This window comes from Tenrec ecaudatus, chromosome 2 (genome assembly GCF_050624435.1).
Source record: "Tenrec ecaudatus isolate mTenEca1 chromosome 2, mTenEca1.hap1, whole genome shotgun sequence".
Classification (NCBI taxonomy): domain Eukaryota; kingdom Metazoa; phylum Chordata; class Mammalia; order Afrosoricida; family Tenrecidae; genus Tenrec; species Tenrec ecaudatus.
The window spans coordinates 197,336,435-197,344,560 of record NC_134531.1 but is presented as its reverse complement, the minus strand read 5'-3'; the positions used below and the strand labels follow the sequence as shown (position 1 = coordinate 197,344,560).

The following is an 8,126-nucleotide window of genomic DNA, read 5'->3' as shown; positions in this document are numbered from 1 at the left end:
AGGGAAGTTTTAGAAGAAGGTAGCACATTTGATGTCTCTTCTGCAAAGGGGTTTGTTACAGCTGTCTTGTTTTAAACAACATGGGGCATGGAATCTTGTACAACAATAATGATAATGAAAATAATAATGATTTAGTTTAATAGAACAACCCATCTGTTTTCCAACTGAAATCTCATCTGTGACAAAATGGGGGGAAAAACTCAAGAATTCATGTGAAAGACCAAGTTCAAAGCTTGTATTGCTTGACCTGTAGCACATTTAATCACATTTTCTTTTTGAAAATATACAGATTATTTTTACTGAACAGAGAATATCATTCCACACTTAAACTACCTAAATGTGGAGCAAAAATATCAATATTTATTTGACATTTAATTCAAATGCCATCCATTGCCCATGTGTCTACTGTTCTTATAGTAGTAGATTCTTTCAAAGTATAACTGAGGTGAGCTAAATTTACTTGAAATCAGAGGGTAGGTAATTGTAAGTATTTTCATTTGCAGATAGGAAACAGAAGTACATTAATATATCATAGTATTATCTTCCCTGACTGACTTTAAATTTGTTTATAGTAAATAAGTCAGGCAAATTGTTTTTAAATATCATAGCTTATCAATTAATTTTTTTAAATCATTAAAATCCCTAAACATAAGCGAAATTTATATTGACCAAATTATTTACAATATTTGAAAAGGATTTTATAGTACAGTCTTTCATAAAGTACTGTGATAAATATTAACCTAGTAGATAATTGTTTTCGTTGTACAAGAGTAACAAATGTAGGTTATCTTAGAATTGCTGAAATTTTCATAATCTCAGTATCTAGCATGCTAATTATGATTAATTTTTGCATATATTTTTCTTAGAGCCTTTGCAACATCCTTGTTCCTTAGACTGTATATCAGCGGGTTCAGCATGGGGGTAAGGATGGTATAGAATACAGAGAGACTCTGGTCTTGTGTGAGGAGTGCAAGGCGCTGGGTGTCAAATAGATGACCATAGTTGGACCAAAGCAGAGAAGCACCACCGTCAGATGGAAGAACATGTAGCGAAAGCTTTATTTCTCCCTTTGGGAGACTCTATGCGGAGAACGCTGAGGAAGATGAGAGTGTAGGAAGTGAGGATGAGGCCTAAGGTATGAGAAGAACTATAATTCCCCTTACTGACACTGATTTCTCATAGGCTGCCGTGTCCTCACATGACAACTTGAGAACAGCCTGTATCTCACAGAAGAAATGATGGATTTCTCTGGAGCCACATGTAGGAAAACGCATGGAATATGTGGTTTGCAGTAGGGAATTAAGAGCTCCGCCAACCCAGGACCCAATGGCCATCTGCAGGCACACATGGGAATTCATGAGGGTCGCATACCTCAGGGGGTTACAAATAGCCACATATCGATCGTAGGCCATCAGGGTGAGCAGAATACATTCACTTCCTGCAAGGGAAATATACAAATAGACCTGTGTCCCACAGGCAATGTATGAAATATCTGTTGTGCCTGAGAAAAAGTTGGTTAGCATCTTGGGGACAGTGGTGGAGATGAGGGAGATGTCCATGAGGGAGAGCTGCCTGAGCAGGAAGTACATGGGGCTCCGGAGCTGGGGATCAAGAAGGAGGAGAAGGACCAGAATGGTGTTTCCAGTGATGGCAATGACGTACACGAGCAGCATTGTGTAGACGAGGACTTCCAGGTATCTGGTGCCTGGGAAAAGTCCAAGAAGGGTAAAACCCGTGGAGGTTGCGTTTTCGCTTTTCATATCTTGCTTACAGCTCAAGAATGGAAAGGAGAAATGTATCAGTTTATTCTGGAGGAAACTATGTTTCATGGAAATATGTGCTGACGTTGTGATGAGATTGTCATTCAAAAATCTCTCCAATCTTTGGAGATGACCAATTGTAATTATACTACACATGTATTAATACTCATATAACATATACAGATAAATGTACATTATTAGCTAGCTTACTCACAAGTGGCTTTCTACATGCACAAATTCAGTCAGAAAAGTTGAATGCTGAAATTTCAGGAAATTAGACAAGTAGCTATTTCAGATTGCTTGAGATAATTGAAATTCAGAATTCAGTATGCTTACCTCTGGTCTTTCTACCATAGCACAGCGTTACTACAATTATTTCAAGTTCAGGACGCTCTTCTCTGTACAGATGAGTATGTAGGAAACACTGTAATTCCTAAATATCTAGTCTCCATTTTTCTGGACTGAGAATCCAGGAAGTCTAATGTCATGAGAAGTGGTTCCAGATGTTTTTTGTACAGAGAGTGGTTCGCTTCCCCTTGATAAGGGTCCCTGAAAGTGCAGTCGCAGGCTATTAACTCAGCAGACATACTCAGTGACATATGTGCCAAAGAACTATTACTGTAGAGAAGAAAAATACACATCGATGGAGGGTTTAACATGATATTGTTGCTGATTTCATTTCTTGAGCCAATCTGGCAAATATATATAATATATTCCTTAAAAATAAATAAAATTTAAAAATCCCTCCATATTTCTTATCCCTCAAACCAAAATAGTGGCTTGAGTGGCTTAAAAAAAAAGAGGAGGAAAAGTAAAATTAAAATGGACTTGGAGTCCTGAGTGACAAACAAGTTCATGCCAAACAAACACACAGAAGCATTACTGCGCATACTAGAAAGACGTTTTTACTTGTATCTCATTTACGTTTATATGTGGTTGTAGTTGCATGTATATATGTATGGTACTTATGTATATATAAAATATATGTAAGGTTTCATAGAGTAACATTGACTGATTGAGTAATATATGTATATACATATCATTACTTATTATATATAAGTAGATATCTTATTTACACCTGTTTTCTCATTAATTCATCATATTAGTAATACTATAGCACCATTAAGTCCTGTCAGGATCGCTCAACGTTTGCTAAAAAATGCTGGACTTTGTCCAGATGCCTCGTGCCTCTGAGAATCCCATCCTTTCACTTTTACCTAGCACAGACTGCGGGAGCCGCTTCTGTGATCGAGGATCTGCAGCGATTGATGTGGGGGATGTAAAGCTTAATAAGACACACTCCTTTCCTTTGGACAACGTAGGATTCTATGACTTAGAAAACAAGCCAACAAGCAACCTATAAACCATTATGACATAAAGAGGTAAAAGACCAGTGATAGATCATTCTCGTTTGTATGCTTACCTATGTGTGATAAGTAAATCTATATCTGTATTTATAAAATGCCTTTCATAGCAATGGACTAACAGTAGCAATGTAAGACACCATCTGATAGAAAGTCCTCAGTCTATGTCATGTGGCAGTGATGTTTCAAATCCCAGATCTAATATTTTGAAGACATCCAGTTCTATTCTATCTCACAGATACAGTTGTGGCATAAAAGAAGATATCAGTATTCAGAGATAGAAAATGAACATTCTGGGGTCTATTTACTTTAATACAAGAATGAATTTAGATACATGAATAAAGGTAAAATGTTACCACTGAAGGCTTTAAACGAGGCGCATGAGTAAGCGAGGAGGGCCAAGTCCCACCTTGTTTTATTAAATCAAACTAAAAACCTATACAGAGAAATTCGTTTTCACTACTGTATTTCCTTCAAAATCAGAGATATAGCATTTATACTTCCAGGGAATATGAATATTGTAGTCAAAGGAAATGCATTCCTTTCCACACTCTCATCATTACCTCTCACAATGTGATTACATTTTGATCTCCTGCATTTTTCTCCCCTGAAAAGATCCCTGATTCAGGTCTGAGTAAGAGAATCAGCCTTCTCATAGGACCTCTTGCATTTAACCTTTGCTTCCATGACTGGGTAATGACTAAAGGGAACACAGCTTCTCTATTTAGGAGAAGTGAATGAAGAATGCAGGCCATGTGTAATCAAGGGCCTAGATGCCTCCAGAGGAGTATCCTGAGAGACCTCTCTCCCTGGTCTTTAATTATGTTGTGTTTATTTCATAAGGTTCAGATTGAACTTTTTCAGGAGTAATTTCTACAGAATAATTACGTGCTCCTTTTACTAGTAATTTGGAGAATATCATGTGATTGTCTATAGTATATGATTGTTCATGCAGTTTAAATCCTATGCCCAGTGTCCAAACCAAAGCTCAGGATCCTGGCTCTGGAATCCCCTTTGGTGTCAGTACGGTGTGAATTTTCTCCGAAGGAAGAAGTACTAAGACAAGTCTCTCTACTTCATAATATGGGATAAATGAAATGTCATGTGTTTTAGGAGGAGTATCTAAAATAGTTACAGGAAGATATTAGCAAGATCACTGTTTATTTTTGTTTGCCAATCATGCAGGCAAAAAGTTGAAATTATAACGTGTTAAGCATCAGGAATACCAGATTCTTAGTTTTTCTGATGATCACTTTTGTACACTTTCACTTCAAATACAGTTAATCATCAGTAGTTATAGATGGCTTTTCTAAAGATTGTTGTTAGGTGCTATCCAGTGGGTTCCGAGTCAGTGGCTCTGTGCACAGCACACTGACTTCCACGTAACTTTTCCCACTGTAATAACCATTGTTCCACATGTCAGCAGCTCAGATGGCTAATACAGGTGACTGAGTATGTATCTTCCAATTCTGAATATGGGATTGAGGGAATTACTGCAGGCTGTGTGTGGCCCATTGGAACCTTTTAAGAGCAAAACTTGAGCTAAAACTTCATAAATAACCTGATTTCCATATGCCTTCATCTGAATTGGGATCCTAGGAAACATTTGGGGTTTCCTGAAATAGGTGTCAATTTCAAGCCAGTGTCCAGTATCCGCCCAGAAAGTAGTTATTTTCTCTTCCCAATGGCCACTCATTCTTATAAAAGGTCTTATACCTATCTGGAGAAGACCGCGACAAAGAAAGCAGTGTGCATGTGAGGCAGTGCAGTGATGTCCTTCGTCTAAAGGACCCAGCCTCCACTTCATTCAGAGTGCACATCTGTAAACCAGGCACAAGGTGGGCATTGACTGAGGTTTGTGAGTCTCTCGTGGTTACAGTCAGAGGCTTATTCACATGACCTAGAATCATTTTGGTTACACAGATCAAGCGAATATTTAGTCGGTGGTCCATCTGTTTCACTCTAGAGGCACTCTACCTATGTAGCCAAGATCATGAGTCCATATAGGTTAGACTATTCTGATTACTACCTTGTGCTGCCAATTACGGTAGGAAGACTCACGTCTCTATTGTTTTAGTGTGAACACTTGACCCCAGCACTACGGGGGAAAAATCCGCTTTAAAGTTAATTAAATTCAATTATTGAAGTCTTACTTCAATTACTGGAATTCTCCAATATGACTTAAATAATTTAGCAATCATAACAGTCTTCACGATTCTGGCGCTCCCTTCACAAATTTGTTCCTCTTTGTTGTGGTGAAACATGGATCCTCTGGACATAACGCTTGTGGGTCTAACATACCAAATGTCCAAAGCCTTTTGATAACATCTTCTATACCAACATAAGTTTCGTACTTCAACTTATGTAATTGAAGGTCATTATGTAAACCGTATTTCATCAAACAAATCTAATAAACTAATGTAGCATGTAATAAGAAAAGCTGTATACCTTACAATAAGATTACTTCTTGGGGCTGTTGCTTTGGGATAATGGTATTTCAACTAGTTATTGGCAAACAACAATGCATTCCACCTCAAATGTAATTTTGACCTCCTTGTCCATGTAAAATTCTGGGTGCTTCGAAGTACAGTATGAGAGCTGGGAACACTAGACTTGTGTCACAGATGACCTGAGAACTTTGCCTGTTTATTTAAAAATATCCTTTTTAGATCCTTTGCTTCCCAAAGGATGCCCAATTTCACTCAAATACCATGTTTAAATAAACTTAAATGAAAAGAGAAAATTTATTGGTGACCCCCCCCAAACAATAATAACAACCACAAAAACATAATGAAATTAACTATTCAATCTATTCCTATCTTCTTTAGCTGAAACAATGAATGAAAACTTGTGCTTTTCACTGCCATTCAAACTACGGCCATTGAGCTAATTTTGACTGATAGAAATACTATCAGAAAAAGTGTAGCTGCCCCATTGGTTTTCGTAGGTTATAAATATTTATGGAAACAGAGAGCCACATCTTTCTTCCATCTAGCCTTTGGTGGGTTTGAAATACTGACCTTGTGGTTAGCAGACCAATGGAGTTTTCTCCTAACTCACAAGCTGTGGGACTGATGGAAGATGACAACTGGTGACTGAAGAGGTGAATGCGCCACAGTCAGTAGGTCAGACTTGTAGCTTCAGAGATGATTGAATCCAAGGTAGGTAGGTCAGATAACAGGCCACTGAAGAATTGCAGCACTGGCAGAAAATATGGTTCAAAGAATCAGTCATAGATAAAGCAGATACAGGATCCTTAACAGCAAAAAACAAACAAGCTTTCCCACAGAAGCTACTTACAGTTGAACCAGACACCTCTCCAAAGTAATTATTTGTGTCAGGACTGTGGCCTCAATAAAGATGCTGCTTCCTATCTTAATCTAATCCTATTACGGAGGATACAAGAGATTGGCAATCATCACACTGTGTTTGCTAGGGCAGGTCATGGAGGATTACTAGGTGTTCATTGCCAAGCCACTGAGAATCATGGCTCAGAATGTTAACAGACAATTTTAACTACCACAGTTCTCAAGTCTAATTGGTTTTGAAGTTGTTGATACTCCTGCCTCCATTATTAAAAAGAAAAAAATAAACCAACAAAAAATCTAACAACCATCAAGTAATTTCTGACTATAGGACAGGGTATTACTGATCCTGTGTGTTTCTGAGACAGCAACTCTTTACAGGGTTAGAAATCCTCATCTTTGTCCTCAAGAGCAGCTGTTAGCTTAGAACTTCTGATTTTGGGGTTATGAGCCCATAGTGTAATCACTATGCCACCAGGACTCCTAACCACAATGTCAGCAGTTCAAAACTACCAACTGGTTAATGGGAGAGACTTTCTACTTCCACGAAGACTTATAATATCAGAAACACACAAGGAAACTTCAACTCTGTCCTATAGCATGACTATGAATCAGAATTGACTTGATGGTAGTGAGGTTGGGTTTTATTCTTAAAAAGAGTGATGCTGATCCCTGGTGAGGTGATAGTGTTATTACCCAAAATATCACCAATAACTGAATTATTGGCCAGGAGTGAGAATTATGGAGTAACTATATATTTAATACTTTTCTGCAATTTTGTCAGGATCAGAAATACAAAAGCACTGATACATTAGTACTACTTATAATAGGCAAAGTGGTAAGGAAAAAGAAGTGATCAGAGCATTGGACTCAGTTCAGTGTTGCATAAAAGATCTTAGAATTCCCACTTTTACCTCAAAAGAAAGCCTTATTTCTTGTAGTAGGCAATCTCAAATTGCTGAAAAATAGATCAGGTCTTATTGTAAAGTGTGTCTGAATTACAATGCCAACTAAATTTCCTACTTCAAATGGTGTCTGATGTGACAGGCAATGATTTAGAATAAATGGGATCATGACACTTGGCAAGAAGAAGCATGAATATATAACAAGGAGGATAGTGATATGGGTCTCTAAATTTTTAAAATAATTTTCCCAAAAGAATAAGCCCTCTTACACTCATGTAGTAAGATTAATCCAACTGTACTTGATGAGTCATTGTCTGAGATATGGTCTGGGGCACAAGCTAGTGAATTGTCTGGGCATCACTTGAGGCAGATGCTGTATAAGCCATTCCTGAATGTCCCCACGAAAAACCCCAACCACCAGTAGTTGCTTTTAGAACTGTAATTAAACAAGTCCCAGGTAGTCCCAAAAGGAGAAATACAAACTGTGACGCAGGAAGAGGTATGCCACACTACAAGAATGCTGCATTTTTCTATTATGTGGGAATAGCTATTTAGTGTATGAAATGATGGTTCAAGGAAGATAAGGTTGGATTAGTTTGGGTTTATTAATACAGCTCACTAAGCAAAATGTTTCATCTTAAGAACTGAGGAAAATATCTAATAGTTTATTTTGTTGGTTCACTAACCATTGAGTGGGTATTGGTGGTTGTTGGTCTGACCAATAGTAACCCTATGCACAACAGAACAAAACAGTGCATGATCCTGCACTATCCTCACAATTGTTCCTGTGCC

At 37.8% G+C, this 8,126-nt stretch overlaps 1 pseudogene; it reads right to left on the bottom strand.

Moving 5' to 3' along the window:
• Positions 1-830: 830 nt before the first annotated feature.
• On the bottom strand, positions 831-1,760 carry LOC142440305 (olfactory receptor 2T11-like; annotated as a pseudogene).
• Between the last annotated feature and the right edge of the window lie 6,366 nt (positions 1,761-8,126).